The sequence below is a fragment of the Pristis pectinata genome, chromosome 6, assembly GCF_009764475.1.
Source record: "Pristis pectinata isolate sPriPec2 chromosome 6, sPriPec2.1.pri, whole genome shotgun sequence".
NCBI lineage: Eukaryota > Metazoa > Chordata > Chondrichthyes > Rhinopristiformes > Pristidae > Pristis > Pristis pectinata.
In genome coordinates this window covers 68,248,929-68,265,829 of record NC_067410.1, presented here as the reverse complement: position 1 = coordinate 68,265,829, position 16,901 = coordinate 68,248,929, and the positions used below count along the sequence as shown (strand labels likewise).

The following is a 16,901-nucleotide window of genomic DNA, read 5'->3' as shown; positions in this document are numbered from 1 at the left end:
GGGTTATGGAAAATCCCAGGAAAATTTGTAAGCAATATTTTGCTATTTTTATGCAGTTAAGAGTTACAGTGAACTTGCAAGGGAATGCCCATTGAAAAATATCTCCCTTCACCCCAAGAGTGATTTAAGAGGCAGATGAATGTGATGAAGAGGGTGGCGACTGTAGGAAAGTTTCTTTTCGAGACAGAAGTTTGGATGGGCCAGATGTCCTTTCTCATTTGGATTTATAGCACGTGGAGTAGAAATTATATCTTATGTAAGCACATTAATTGATTCAGGAAGGACAACAGCTATAAATATGTTCTTCTTCAGTAACACAAACCACATAGTATGAGATGTTCCATGGTGATTTGTCTTATTATGTTACTTTGGTTGGCAAACACATGAAAACACTAAGAAATTTTCAATAAAATGTATCCTATGTTTCTTTATTAATTAGATGTGCTAAAAAGCAATGTGAAAAATAAATTGTTCAAACACGGCTTTCCAGATTATTCTTTAACAGCAAAATTGCAACGCTTCTTTTCCAATTTTCCTTCTTCATCATAAGGTGAAATCTCACAATGAAGAACATCTATCTGACAATGGGACAATCACATAGAACAATTTTTGTCTAAAGTTAGAGTTCATTCTGATGTGGTAAATGAGCACCAGGTGTCGCGTTAATGTCCAAATTGGTCACCTGCAAGAAAATAAGGAAATTGGGGAAAACACTGTAAAGTAAATAATTAGGGGTGTTTTCACTCTGAATCCTTAGCGACACTTTTCCTGATGGCAGCTGCCAGCAGAGTTTGCAGGCTTTTTTCTATTTATTCACTGGATGTGGACACCACTGTCAATGCTGGCATTTATGGTCCTTCTCTAATTGGCACTGAACTGAGGCGACATTTGCAGGTTTACCACATAGCAGCATGATAGTTGTGCTAAGTGCTGGGAAGTGAATCAACCCTTAAAAAACATTCTCCTTAGCATCCACAGTATGGCAGCATAATAGGCTGCCATTAGGTGAGGGAAAGATGGGCTTGGGAGGGTTCACAGAGAGGGTTCTCCTGTGTGGATGGCATCATCAAGAAATGTTGTGATGCCATGCATCCCCGTGTTGTGACTGGCCCCAAGGCATTGTGTAGGTATAGACTGAAAGGGCCAGTAATCACAGAATCATGCTTAATGTAGAGTTGCTGCATTCATTCTGTAATACATGTAAACAAAAGTGGAGCAGAGAAAAATTGAGTCTGGCAGAAGCTGTGGGGAAAACATTGATCTCCCTGTGGTGACCTTTTAATTCAGATAGATCTTCTTGCTGAATGGTTGTATGGTTTGCTCATTTTTTCTTTTACACTGAATGAAACATGAAAATTGTAGGTTGCACCTTTACAGTCAAAATCCATCAGCAAACTTGGAAATGGCTGCTGTGCCATGGATGATATCACTAGTTGTACGTCTGCTGCTGGGGAAACGTCAAACATGCTAATTGTGCGCAGAGGTGCTGAGGCCTTTTCTCAATGGTTGCTAATTGATCCGGAGATGATTGCTATCATGATCCAAACTGTGCAAAAAAAGCTTTAATGCACAAGTCACACAAAAAATTGCGTTCAAATGGGTCCAATTTCTTGGCATTTACCTTCTTCCCTATGCGGGTGCAAGCATTTTCCTGTAGGAGCAGTTGTATGATGAGGGCTAGGACTGAGTGAGTTAATTCTCTCTTTTCCTAACCAATGGATATTGAGGCCAGTTTCAGTGCCTCAGCCACTGTCTGAATTGAAATTATTGAATCTAGAAATTTGGAGTAGATCGACTATTCAAACGTGGGGACCTCATGGTTCTTGCCTTTATCTGAACAATGCTGGAGAGATACTGTTGAATTGTCTTTGGAAGTTGGATTCTGAATCAGCTTACAGCTCTCCATAAGCCGGTGGTCCCCAAGTCCAATTCTTGTGGCCTACCATTGCCCAATGCTGACCTTTGTTAATTCACCATTGACCAGCGATTGAATGTGGGAGTCTTTTTGCTGTGGATGGCTTATGTACTTAAATCTCTTAAGCAACTGTGTCAACGGTGGGGAGTAACTTCAGTTGACTTGGTGGAAAGTGCAGGTAATTTTTCTAATGCAGAATGGAGAAATAAGTTTGAGATTCAAACATGACTTGAGTATTACTTTAAATTATGGGGCTGGAAGGAGAAAATAGATGAATAGTGCAGCACAGTGCTCTTCTATCTATGGGCATACTGTATTTAATTGGATAACAGCAACAGGGTACATGCGGAAAAACTGATCAGATTTCACAAACCTTTGGTGAGACTTCACCTACAGCTTACTGGTTAATTAAAAAAAACTAATGTTTTATTTTTAAAAAGAGGTATGTAGAATATATGTTTCTCCATATATAGTAAAAACTGTACCTGAGCCTCCGTGAGCCTCCCTACTAAGTATTTATTTCTAAGCTTCCACTTTAAAGAAAAGTTTTTAGCTTTAACAGCACACATCCCATATGGAATTCTGTGCAATTTTGTGGAAGTTATAAAGTACATCTCACTCTCTTTCTTACAAGTTTATAGAATGGAAGTCATCTAGCATCTATTACTAACAGAATTTCCCACACAAATTTCAGACAAGTCCATTTAGCATTTCTAACATAATTATGGCCTAGAGGAAAATAAAAGTTAATGCACTTTTCCATTAAAATAAGCTCCATATAACTGATGTGGTGCTTAGGAAAGGGGGGAGGGGGTAAGAGGAGCAATTGAGTCATCTTATGCCTGTCTGCCGTGTGAAGAGAGTCATGATATTCAATGCCTGATGGAGTGATTTTATGCTAAATCAATTCATGTCATCACATCATGCAAATGCTGTCTGCTTGGAATTTTCTGTTGACTTCATCCCCATACTTTAAAAGGTTTTGTATTGAAGGAGTGAAGCTGATTGCAGGTGAGTTTTTATGGTGTAATTTTGCCAGGAACTAGGAACCCAGGCAACAAAGATGCTTAAAGTTCAGGTCCATAATTCTGCTGTCAGGGTAATGGTTTACCAAAGTAATGCGATTGCCTTATTTCAGTGTTGCTTTATTCATTTTTTCATTGAAAAAAGTTACTTGCAACTATTAAAAACAAAATGAATTTGAACAAGTATATACAGGAAGGCCACAGGATGCAGACATCTGGATTATCCATGTTAAAAACAACACAATGGTAATGATACAGAGGACAACAGAGAACAATAGTCTTTACTTCACTTCAGTGACTCCCAATAAGCACTGACACCATTGTTGGGGTCAGGAAGTTGGGGACGGAGGGGTATTGATGGTGAGGGCCTGTTTATTGAACTCATTTCCAACCTATTTTCAAATGAATAGTACACATTAACTTGTTAGGTAATCAGCTTTCCTGGCCAAAGCCAGTACGGAGATGGAACAGAAAGCAGGCTCAGCTTCTAGTGGACTTAGGAAGAAATTAGTAGTCAGACTTGTTAGAGGGGATGGTGTAAGGAATTTCACAGAGGTAAAAGGTAATTGAAATAAAACCAGAAAATATTGAAAATACTCAGTAGGTCTGGCAGCATCTGTGGAGAGTGAAATAAAGTTCCAATGACCTGGCACATTAATTCAGTGTTTCTCTCCGCAAATGCTGCTTAATCTACTGAGTGTTCCCAGCGCTTTTTGTTTTAATTTCAGATTCTCAACATCTGCAGTCTTTTCTTTTCAGAAGATGTTTGAAATGCTGAAAGATAGAAAAAATCTTACTTATGTCAAACAAGATAATTAATTGTTGTGTGGAAACAGGAACCTTTTTAAAATTTTGTATCTTTGCAGCAAAATTAAGTTGTACTGATTGAATTAAATGAAGCAGATCATTACTGTTGCTCTGGATGTTCACCTGCTGTGACATAAACTGCCATATGCTAAGTTTCATTTCACATCAGGGATGTTGAAATATTAGCGTGAAAGAAGTTGGTAAGCAGTCTGGGTCAACAGTGGAAATATTGTTACTATTTCTAGATAACACAGATAACATTGCTGGTTTGTTCTCCTTTTGGGCTGCAGTTTTATTTCTGGTCAATATTTGGCTGGTTTCCTGGTTGTAAAACCAAATATTAACTACCGTTGATAAGTTTTTACCACAGCCGTGAGTGTTATGGGAGGGCTGTCTTTGTATCTGGAGGACATGGATTAGCAATAAAGAAGACAGGAGAATGCAGGAGAAGCTAGGAGAAAAGGGATGAGAAGAGCACTGCACAGGAGGCCAAATCTACAGTGAGCCTTTAATTCTTAGATGACTTTGTTTGATCAAGATGGCTGTCACTGAGGCAAGTCCTTGATTTGAGTACTGAACTGGCACATTGATGGCACTGCCTGTGGCTTTAAAGATGAGAGTGGGTCACTGAAGCATCTTATGGCAGGAGCAATAATATACCTCTTTGGATATGATGATGGAATTCTAGACTGCTCTTACAGCAGGTTTCACCACAGTACAAGACATCATAGGTTGCATACACTTACTTGCAGGCACCCCACCATCATTTTAGCATCTTGCTGCATTAAAAGGGATTTCATTGCCTCAACATTCAGCTCACTTGCCAGTACAATCAATGCATCTGACAAGACTGTACCCACTTTACTGGCAGCAAACCCTGTGCTAGTCCTCAATGTTGTCTTCATTCCAACCAAACCATCATGGTACAGGCTGACATATGGGCAATAAAGAATAGTCCATTTAGACTTCGTACATGTCAATAATCTGGGCAGAACCACTAAGCAGACCTAAATGAAAGCCAAGCTGGCACCAAGAAGAAAAAAAAGTCACTGAGCAGACTGTTGCTTGGATCATTTGAGAGAATCTGTGCTCACGATATAGCCTTAAGCAGGTATGCCAATATATGGTTGCCTGCTGATTTGAAATTCAATATCCTCCCTTGAGGATATTGAATTTATTTTGACAAATTCTCAATGGCTAAACTCTTACCATTGCCATCTCACGTCCTTGCAGCATAGGTATTGGCTGAAGGGATTTTTACCTTCAGGAAGAATATCACCCTATTTCTCCAGTCGAGAATGATGAGGAAACCTTAAATGCCCCCCATGAAGACACCAGAGTGCAGTGTCTGGACCTTTTCCAGCTATTTTCATCTGCAAAGTTTTCATGTTCTCTTTAGCTGGAGGGTAGCTGTCTTTTCAGAAGGGCTGGCTGCCTGCGAGTCAAGTCAGTGATGCACTTCCACATACAGCCAATGGTAGAATAGGCTTCCAAATGAATTACTTTTTTTTTTAAAATGAACTCTAAGCACAAATGTTAAGTGCTGCCTGGGACCCTGTTAATAAGATTGTGCCATGTTTCCCACCCACTGCACTCTCATTCACGGTATGATCAGATATCTAGGACAATTACCTTCTATGTGGATCTGTGACTGATTTTAACAAACGTATTGCTGAGAAAATCAATGTTCCCAATAGCACTTTCATTTAGCAGTCTAAAGGTTCACGACTATTACAAAGCATTTTCACCTTCAGCTGGACTGAACTGATTTACTGCCACGTTCCACTGAGGTGACAGTAAAGCCCAATCCCAAATGACACACTTACAGTATTTATGCTGCTTGCTTTTTCTGGGAGCCAGAAATTGTAATAAGAATGATTCTAAACAAGATCCTTAGTAATAAATGAGAGCATTACAAATAATATGCAAAGCAGGATAACATAGCTTTTCCTAAGCATAATAGATCCAGTATGTACACACTGTTTCTGAGAGCACAGTGACCTATATTATTCCCTGCCAATTTTTTCAAACTATTCCTTTCGTCAAGACACAGCCGGCTGCAATGGTTATAGGCCAGAGGTCTTGCTCAATGACGCACATTTGGGTGGAAAGGGGCCAACAAGGGATGTCACCAATCCTGCAGGGTATATGGAGGCATGCCCTGGAGAGAAGGTGTTTTGTGGGAGGTCTTCTTCCAATTTAACTGCACAGCCAGTGTTTTCATGAATTCAACAGAACATTTAAGTGCTAGTTTGTCCATTTGTAGGGGGATCTTTGAAAATTTGTCCAGGTCTCCAATAAATGGAAGTACCCAACTCATTGAGAACTTACTTCAATGGAACATTCTGTATTGAGTGCCAGAATGCAGCAGGCCTTTCGAGAATGCATATCAAGATAACAAGTTAGCAATCACTGTGAATTTCAAACTAAATGAGCAATACATTTTATTAAATTAAATGTTTGAAGCATTTTTTTGTGAAAAGCAGCCAGAATCACTTTTTGATGATTGAATTCTGTTTTTATTTTATAACATTTTGATATTTTCCTATAAATTCCACTTCCGATTTGAGAATGGCAATCTTAATTTCATCTATTTATGTTCAATTATTCTGCAAAGCACTCTATCAGGTCCCAAAAGGAACATCCAGACATCTGTTGTCATTGAACCCCCAGCTTGCCTTTTCCAACTAAACCACTCCTACCCACCCCAAATCTCATCCTCCACTTACTTGAGTTCCAATGGGTGGGGATCTTTGCCTCCTGAACTTCACAGGATGGCTGTCAGCCAGCAGCCTTTTCACACCCACTCTGAATGGAAAACTGGCTGATCAGATGTTAACAAGGTCCAGCTGTTAGAGCCTCCTCAGGCAATTACCCTGGTTATACCATGGTGTTAAAATTCCTGCTCAAGTGCAAGTCTCCCTAATGATATCAAACCATATAGAACTGTCCCACTGAAGACTTCTGATTCTGGTTTTTAGTGAATGTAATTCTAACAACAGAAAGTTCTCCATTTCAGGGTTCGAGATTCCTACTCATTCATGGTTACAATCAATATGAATGGGTGGGACTAAGTTGCACAGAGACAGAAGGAACATTTTATGTTAGCAGTGAGCTCTGTTAGGTCTCACTAACAAACAATCATACTGGGCAGGCCAAAGACTCATAAGAACATAGGAAATAGGAGCAGTAGTAGGCCATCTGGCCTGTCGAGCCTGCTCTGCCATTTGATAAGATCATGACTGATCTGGCTGTGGACTCAGATCCATCTACCTGTCTTTTCCCCATAACTCTTAATTCCTTTACTATGCAAAAATCTATCTAACTGTGTCTTAAATATATTTAATGAGATAACCTCTACTGCTTCCCTGGGAAGAGAATTCCACAGATTCACTACTTTCTGGGAAAAGCAGTTTTCCCTCATCTCTGTTCTAAATCTATTCCACCGAAACTTTAGGCTATGTCCCCTAGTTCTATTCTCATCTACTAGTTGAAACAACTTTCCTGCCTCTTATCTTATCTATCCCTTTCATAATTTTATATGTTTCTATAAGATCCCCTCTCATTCTTCTGAATTCCAGTTAGTATAGCCCCAGGCGACTCAATCTCTCCTCATAAGCAAACCCCATCTCCGGAATCAACCTGGTGAACCTCCTTTGCACCGCCTCCAAAGCCAGTATATCCTTCCTCAAGTAAGGAGACCAGAACTGCACGTAATACTCCAGGTGTGGCCTCACCAGCACCCTGTACAGTTGCAGCATAACCTCCCTACATGTCGACTACAGACATTAAGCTAACTGGACTATAGTTACCTGCCTTTTGCCTACATCCTTTCTTAAACAGTGGCATGACATTTGCTGTCTTCCAATCCGCTGGGACCTGCACAGAGTCCAGAGAATTTTGGTAAATTATAACAAAGTCCTCTACTGTAACTTCTGCCATTTCTTTCAGTACCCTGGGATGCATCCCTTCAGGACCAGGAGACTTGCCTATCACAGGTGACAGTGATTGTATCGAGGTCCTCACCTCCCATTGCATCCATAACATCTCTATTTGGCAATGTTGGGCGTGTCCTCCATCGTGAAGACCGACACAAAGTAGTCGTTCAAGGCCTTGGCCATTTCCACGTTACTCAATATTAATTTCCTCTTCTCATCTCATCCCTTTCCAAGGGACCCAGGTTCACTTTAGCCACCATTTACTACTTTATATAATTATAAAAACTTGTACTATCTGTTTTTATATCTTGTGCTATTTACTTTAATAATCTATCTTCCCTTTCCTTATTGCTTGCTTAGTGGTTCTTGTTGCTTTTTAAAGTTTTCCCAATCTTCATGTTTCCCACTACTCTTGGCAACTTTGTATGTATGAGCTTTTAGCTTGATGCCTTCTTTTATTTCCTTAGTTATAAGGCTGGCTCTCCCCCACCCTTGTTGTCCTTGCTTTTAACTAGAATATACTTTTGTTGAGCACTGTGAAAAATCTCTTTGAAAGTCTTCCACTGTTTCTCAACTGTCCCACCATACAGTCTGTGTTTTCAGTCTACGCTTGCCAACGCCTTCCTCATCCCATTGTACTCTCCCTTGTTTAGGATAATACACCGGTTTTAAATCGAACTATTGCACCCTCCATTTTTACGAGAAATTCAATTATACTACTATCACTCTTTCCAAGAGGATCTCTGACTACAGGATCGTTAATTTTACCTGTATCATTGCACAGGACCAGATCTAAAATAGCATTTTCCCTAGTAGGTTCACTAACACGCTGTTCAAGAAAGCTAGCACGGATGCATTCTATGAAGTCCTCCTTAAGACTGCCTCGACCAACTTGATTCGCCCAATCTATGTGGAAGTTAAATTCCCCGACGACAACTGCCGTTCCATTCCTACATACATCGAATATTTCTTGGTTTATTGCCTGTGCCACTGTAATGACATTATTCGGTGGCCTTTAGAGAACTCCTACCAATGATTTTTTTCCCTTTACTATTCCTATTTTCTACCCAGATGGACTCAACATTCTGTTCTTTAGATCTTATATCATCTCTAACTGTCACCCTAATCTCATTCTTAATTAAGAGCGCTACCCCACTTCCCTTACCTTTCTGGCTATCCTTCCATATTACCTGATACCCTTGTATATTTAATTCCCAACCATCTCCACCCTGCAACCACATTTCCGTAATGGCCACTAAATCATACCCCTTTCTACTGATTTGCCTTCAGCATCACTTTTTCTGTTTGTCCTCCTGGAGTCACCAACATTAAACAATTGGAAAGGAATCCAGTTAGGACTCACACTGAATGGATGCTTCCTAGTTCTCTTAGAACAGAAGCAGAACAAGTCAGATGTTTCCTTCATTGTTACATGTACTCGACACATAATTTTGCAGTCAGCCATGGTCTGAGCTTGGGTAAGCATAATTTGTAACAAAAGGACTTCGGAAAATTAACTTCAGACTTGGGCAACAACTGAGGGTCTGATTTTGTTGGGGTTTTATACTAGTATTATAATGTTACTCCCTGGTGAATATTCATGTATTCCTACGTAAATGGTTGAATTATACTGCCTAGTGGACATCATTACTGCAATTCTGTGACCGCTTAAACAACATAACTCAGTAAGATTGTTGTTGTTCAATGTTTTGCAACTCTCGACCAAGGACTAAATCACTCAAATAACAAAGGATAATTGCCATTTCAATGTTTTTCTCCTCAATAAGTTCATCATTGTTAAATGTTAATAATTGAAATGAATCAGCTTGATCAGTAAATGATTGAAGCTGCTGATAAAAAAAAGTTTTTGTTTTATTAACATTACTCATTTTCCCAGTGGTAACAGTGGGAGATAAATGGGATTCTTTATTTGGCAGACGTTTATATAGCTTTCGGTTTTAAGTTCTGCTTCTTTTTCAAAGCTTTGTGTCATTAATGAATATCTGCCTAAACTACAAAGGGTTTCTCTCTTTCCCCTCCCTGTGGGAAAGTGACTATCCTCCACTTGCCATCTCCCTCAGCAACTTCACTGACACCATTTACACTCTGTGCAAAGAATCATGGCTGAGAACCTGAGCCTTGGTATCCATGGGACTCCAGTGGGCAGCTATTTAAAAAGGAACACTTCTACAGCAAAAAACAAAGGATTGAAAATGGACCAACTTATGCTGACTCTACATTGAATTAAAAAAAATTTCCCACCTAAAAAAAAGTAAGGTGGAATCAAATTCTACACACATAACAAATTGTTCTGGCTAATTGACCAGTAATTATGCCAACTCCAGGTATTTTCTATTGAGACAGATCTTTGTATAGTTTATATGCGTGAGAAATAATGACTTACACATATCGTGGCTTTCTGCTTTTGAAAAGTGGTCACTGTTATAACGTTGGAAATGCAGCAGGAAATTTGTGCATTTTTGTGCTAAAACTAAGACACCTGTGTTTATTAATATCGAATAAGGGAGAAATATTGCACAATGCACCTGGGAGAATCCTCCAATTCTTTAAAAAGTGCCATGGCAGTAAACCTTTATTTGTTGCATCCAAAAGTGCAGCAACCCTTTCATATTATGTATTTGATTGTGGAGTGGGAATTGAATCCATACTGTTCTGACTCAGAGCCAAGATTTTTACCCACTGACACCATAACAGAGGAGAGGTTAAGTGAAAATAAAGCTGAAATGACACAAATCTTCTGTCTTACCCAGTGTGTTTATGGGAGGAACAGTTAAAGATAACTGTTGCTGAACAAAAGCAGACTTGGATGAGATCATTGGAAACACACGCTTTGAATAACAGACAAATCTGAGGTAAGTGTCTCACTGTGATACTGTGCAATGTAACTCTCTAATGATACTCCTTGTCTAATTTCCAATACAACACCGAGAAACAATACTGAGAAAATATTGCTATGAATAACAGGATACCCCATGTTCCATGTAATGGCTGCTAAGGGATCTTTGTTGTTCCTGAACCTCAGTAAAATACATTGTCCAAAGGGGAGTGTTTACACTCTCCGAAACACAAGGTTCCCCCTGCCTCCTCCTCCAAATTTCCTTAAAGTATTGTTTCTACTAAAGATCTCTACAGTCACATATTAGGAAATTATGAATAATCTAACAATCTGCAATTAGTTTAAGGAAGGGAAGCACTGCTCAGCCTTCATTCAACTGCAAGATGGCATTATAACTGGATGTTTCTTTCACCTCTCTTGCCTAAGTGTCTGATGACTTGCTTGCTGCAGTTCTATGAATACTTACTTACCATCCGTGAGAAGCAGTGTGTGCTTGCAGCCAACTTGACCACAGAAATATTACAGCTCAGTTCAATCTGTTCTAATCTGCCATACACATCGTCTCACTTCCAACTCAGAGCTGCAGAAATGCCAACCAATTTTCAACTAATTCAGGACACCAAGCACCACCAAAGTCAATCATATATAGACTTTCTACTATTATCCCAGTTTAAATCACTTAGATTGAGCATAAGATTTTCTTGACCTGTTCTGTTCAGTGGCTTTATTAATAAAACCATTATAAAAAGGCCTTAATTTAGTTGCTAATATTGGTTGTTAACGCAATATTTGTGCATCGTTGTGCTAAAGTCACCTGTGTTTACTAATATTGAATAAGGGAGAAATATCGCATAATGCACCGGGGAGAACTCTCCTATTCTTTAAACAGTGCCACAGCAGGCAAATCTTAATTTAAGGTTGCATCCAAAAGTGCAGCAACCCTTCCATATTATATATTTAATTGTGGAGTGGGAATTGAATCCATACTATTCTGACTCAGAGCCAAGATTTTGGAGAAGACCTTCTAGTGCGAGAATTTCATCTACTTCAACACTTTTGTCTAATGCCTGCCTCAACAAAATAACAATAAAAATCTTGCAATGCCCCCAAAAAATTCCCAATCTTCCTAAATTGTTCTCAATTATTCAGGAATTAAAGGATTAATCTAGTGGGAAAAAAATCATGGAATTGTTAAAAGAGGTCAGATTTAAGTGTTGAACTGATAGACAAGAATCATCAAATAGGGTAACAAAGGGCTAGACTTTGATTTTTAAGGAGTGTAGATTGGGGCTAATAGTGCACGAGAAGCTGGAAGCTGAAAGCTGAAGGACACAGTGCCTGGACCTTTAGAGGGATGATTGTGAAAAGGGGCATGAAATAGGGGACAGGCTCTTAGTAACTCCATTTTTCATATGCTTCTCCATTCCCTGTTCCCCCATCCTCATTCAGTATCCAGAGTGCTGCTGCCTCCTCCAGTGGCCAACTCTGCCCTTGAAGAGGTGATGGCACCAGATAATGTAAGCCTAGGATAGGATTTGAGGAGTCTGCATTTATCTCTGCTGAAGCCAATAGGGGATGACACTACTTTGGCTAAAAAAACAATGTGTAAATATTTAGATTTATAAAGATGTGTATGGGTGTTTGCTGCACCAGTTAGCCTGTTGGAATGCATTTCACCCTTACAACATCAAAACTACAGGGGTTCAGGAGCGGTTTTATTTTGGCCAGATCATTCCATGTGACATGGCCACATTGAAGGAAATCCTCAAGAGGGCAGTGTTTAGGCAGATTTTTTTTACAGCCCCTATCACTATATGATCATGAATTGAGACATGAACCAGCTGGACTGGACCTCCAAGATGAAATCATCTTGGCTCAGCTAAGGATTGAATTTCCAATAAGAAATTGTAAAATGTGTCTGTTCTTCAATAAGTCTCACCTCATAACTAATTGGAAGTTAGCCTGTTTTTTTGTTTATATAGTGGTCCTTGGCTTTGCAGTTTAGAGCTTACTTTGAGCTCAACAGGCCGAGAATTCAAATATCAGCTACAACCAATTTATTTACCATCCCTTCTAAATACAGTCAGGAGCAGTGACTGAGGAGTCTGCAACTACAATCCTACTCAAGGGAACGGGGATACAAAAGAAAATAAGTGTAAAGATGAAGAATGGAAAGGAATAATATAACAGTGTACATTTTAAAACAATACTTATCAGCCACAGAGTGTGTGAATGGCTAAAAGGGAGAAGCTCTTTCTCTGATAGCCAATGATTATAATGATTGGATGTGCCAATGACTGTCACCGGAAAAGAAATCTTCCATGTTGTCCGATATCAAAAAAGCATGATTGTAACTTCTACTTGATGCTTAATATTTACAAGTGTTCAGTGCTAGATCATATTGAGTTTTGTACACCTTTTCATCAGCCCATCACTCTGATTAACACATACAGCACACGTTGGGTGAAGATAGCTTTACCAGCCATACATTCAGACATCAGTGAGGTCTGAGATCAAGTTCTAAACTATGCAGTGTTACTGGCAAGGTTCCATGTGAATGTTGTTCTAACATTTAGCAACATAGAGCTAAAAAGCTAAAGCAAATATTTTTAATTTTGGCAATGAACATTTATTATTAATATGGCTGCAAAAATACAATTGAACCAAAACAAAGAACTGCATAGTGAACATCCTAACTGAAAATATCTTAGAACTTCAAATTTTGTTTGTTGCTTATGGTAGTTCTTCTGTGATTCATATAAGCTTTTTTCATGCTTTGGAATTGGTTTCCTCTTTCAATTGACGTTACACACAGATGGACATTTCAAAGAGGAAGGTGTGCTGAAAATATGAGTTAATAAAACATGCCAATAAACTTTATATTTACTTTATTAAGACATTCGTGTGCTTGTTCCTTCAAACAGCAGCTGTGGTTCAGTTATAGCACTCTCATCGCTGAGACAGAAGGCTTTGGTTCAAGTTCCACTTCAGAAACTTGAGAACAAAAATCTAGGCTGGCACAATCTAGCACCAAGGGAGTGCTGCATTGTTGGAGATGAATTTTCAGATTGACAGTCTCTACTCTCGGGGAAGGATAGAAAAGATCCTGTGGCACTGTTTCAAATATCCATCCCTCAATCAGCATTAATAATGTAAATCATTGATAATATAAATACAAATCAATGGTCGTATCACATTGCTGATGGTTTTGTGAGCAAATTGGCTGCTGTATTTCCAATACTGTAATGGAAAAGTATATTTAGGGAAAGGTGTGTTGGAATGACCTGCAGTCAGGAATGGCACTATAAAGATGCAAGCTTTTCTTTGAAGTATTTTATTTTATTCCATCCTAAAATCTTTGTGCTAATTATTTATCAGGATTTCTGTTCAGAAATATTGTAGGATTGTTTCTGATTGCATTTTCCTTCCTTGAAAAGAAGAGGTGATGTTGAGGGGAAAACCAAGTATGGAGTGAAGAGAAGGGAACTTTCTCAACCCAAGGCCAGCCTGTTGAATGTTAAGTCGGGCTAGCAATTGAACTTTCTGCACCTGTCTACATAAAGTAGGAAGTGATTTAACTGTGCAATTCAAATATTCCTTTGTCAATAGAACCATAGTTTCAGTTTCAAAGGTGGAGTGTCCATTAGTACCTGGGTTTAACCAAACATATGCACGTCCAAACTATTTGCTGGCTTAGAGAAGGAGTTTGCCAATTCCCATTAAAATTCAAACTTTTGGAAGGAATTATAATTCATTTTAACTTCTGCTTTTTGCACGATATTCTTGTTTAATTGAGAATATTATTGACTCCGTTGAACCAAGAACAGTTTCCAAGCCCAGATTTTTATGGATTAACAACAATACAGGCCAGGCAGGAAGGATACAGTAATTTCACTTTAGGGAGCGAAGTGTGTGGAAGAGGGTGAGGTGGATCAGGGCAAGGGGATAAGTGAGGTATTATAACTTCAATACGCTGCTTATTAGTCAAGATTTGAGGTCAGTAGCTCCTAATTTTATCAAATACATTATTGGCATTCATAGCTCTGAGAAAACCCCAGCAATAAACTGGAAGAACTGTAAAAGCTAATTGTTACCGTGATTTGGTTTCAACAAGCAACGATATTGTTCCATTCTATTTAAATTGTGAAATACTACTGTAAATAAGTGAGGAAAAGCTGTTGGGTTTATTGTGATATTCAAGAAGAATAAATATCCTATAATAGTGGTTAGTTTCATCTCAGAGTCCAAAACCAACCAGAACTGATAGGCACAGGAATGAATAAACACTTTACAATAAGTTTCATTCTCTGACTTGTTCCAACATCTTCAGGCAATTTGAAAATGATTCTTTTCTTCACTTTCTTTCCTGGCACAAGGTAATGGTATAGTTGAGGATGCATTCAGGAATATAAATCAACCATCCTCAGAGATCCTATGTCCATCCCACTGACACCTACCTGCCCAAATTAAGTTCCTTAACTTCTTTTTTCCAGAACCTTTCCCTTTTTGCATATAAATATCCCCAATATTAGATCTAAGATGATCTTTTAATAGTTTGAAAGTATACTATTTAGTTTAAAGTAATATTTAGAATTAACATGATTTATATTTAACAATCTTACAAAAAATTATAGCATCATCTCCCAGTAGCTCCTTTTCAAAGAATGATTTTATAATGACCTTAATTTTCCACAAAGTTCCTGGTAGCTTGCTCCTGCTGGTCACCTACCGACAATACTTCTCTTATCTAAAGCGCAAACTTTCACAAACAAGCCATCTGTGACTTGATTGACAAAGCCCTGAACAGCATGGAGCTTTCCACCATAAATCTCAATGAAATCATGCAACAGCTGGTGAGGCTGAACCAGCTGTCAAATTTGTCAAAGATTTTGAATGTCAATCACAAATATTGAAAAGCTTTCAAGAACTATTAAAAAAATAATTTTATTGTAAGATGATTTAAATTTTTTTAAAAAAAATTAAAAGTATTGGAAAACACTTAAATAATTAAATATATTTATATCAATTAAATTAAATGAAAACTGCAAATTATGTAAGTTACCTCCTTCCCTCCAAGCCATTTCTCCATTGAAATGAATGGAATTGCTGATTTGTTTAGAAGGGAAATAAGAGAGCTTATCATTAGTGCTGGGGAACTGTGTAATTTTTGCATTCACTGTTGGAGTCCAGCATGAGAGCACAGTTAGGATTATCAGTGCAATCAGCTATGCTGTAGCTTGGATTTGTATTGATGCAAACTTGTACAGATGTCCAAAACATCCACACAGTTATGGATATAAAATCTAATAGTTCCACATGGAAATGTCAGATTTTGAATGGTAATTTCAGGGCACAGTATCTTTCACATGCTCAAAGTATTCCGAAGCTCATCTTAAGCTAATGATGTACCTAAAGATTCCAGCTAATATTATAATGTGAGAAAATATGACATCCATTTTGTTAAATGATCTGCTCTAGTGATATCGGGTGAGAAATAACACAGACTGGAAGACTAGCAGAGCTCTTTACTGAATGGCATCAGGGTACCTTTTACATACATCTGCGGGGGTAGAGGGAGCCCAGTTTAACATTTCATCCTGAATGCCAAATTACTGGCAGTACGGTACACGCTCAGTACTGAATTGTTAGACTCGTTTGAGGGCTCAAGCCTGAATAATGAAGCTTGAACCCATGACCTACTGTTATACTCTGTAAGAATAAATAGACAACTATCTTATTAAGCCTTAGTATTCTGCTTTTTGTTGTCCGACATCACATGCTGGTACACTATGTTCTGTATAAAGAGAACACTGTTTCATTTATTAGAACACACAGAATAAGACTAGAAGAATAAATGTGTTGCTGGGACACAGATCTTAGTCTGGGTGTCTAATTAACAAATGGTGCTCTGGCAAACAAGCAAGATGTAACAAATACCTTTAAACTAACACATCTATATTCCCCTATTGTTCTTCACAATGTAGACCTCTGATTCTCAGATCAACCAAGTTTGTGATTCTTGAAAGTCTAGCTTTTTTCCAATCATAACTAGATTACAGTATTCACCAGGCATTCTGACCAGATGTTGTTTAATTTTATTCTTAGCTATAGAAGATCATTCACAAAGCATGTGTGTAACAGCACCTTACACACAGCATCTGTTTTATCTATTTTGTAGTTCACACTTGTGCACTATTATTCCACTTGCTTGCATATTTTTCCAAACTCTGTCATCCAGGACTCTTTTCTTGAAGCTACTCAGTAATGCTGGAGTGTAATTTTACTGATAACCCAAGTGCTCATAAAACATCAGAAAACTGCAGATGAGGGAAATCTGAAATAAAAACAGAAAATACTGG

At 38.4% G+C, this 16,901-nt stretch overlaps 1 protein-coding gene across 6 annotated transcripts in view; it reads right to left on the bottom strand.

The window, feature by feature from the left end:
* ppp2r3a (protein phosphatase 2, regulatory subunit B'', alpha) overlaps positions 1 to 16,901 on the bottom strand; it is a 292,477-nt gene that overhangs the window by 175,405 nt on the left and 100,171 nt on the right. Inside the window, exon 1 of one of the 6 annotated variants that reach the window (XM_052018004.1) lies at positions 6,477 to 6,486. The exons of the other annotated variants lie outside the window; for them this stretch is intronic. The gene's annotated coding sequence lies outside the window, so the exon portion shown is untranslated. Of the gene's footprint in view, positions 1 to 6,476; positions 6,487 to 16,901 lie in introns of those variants that run through there. 6 annotated transcript variants of the gene reach the window in all.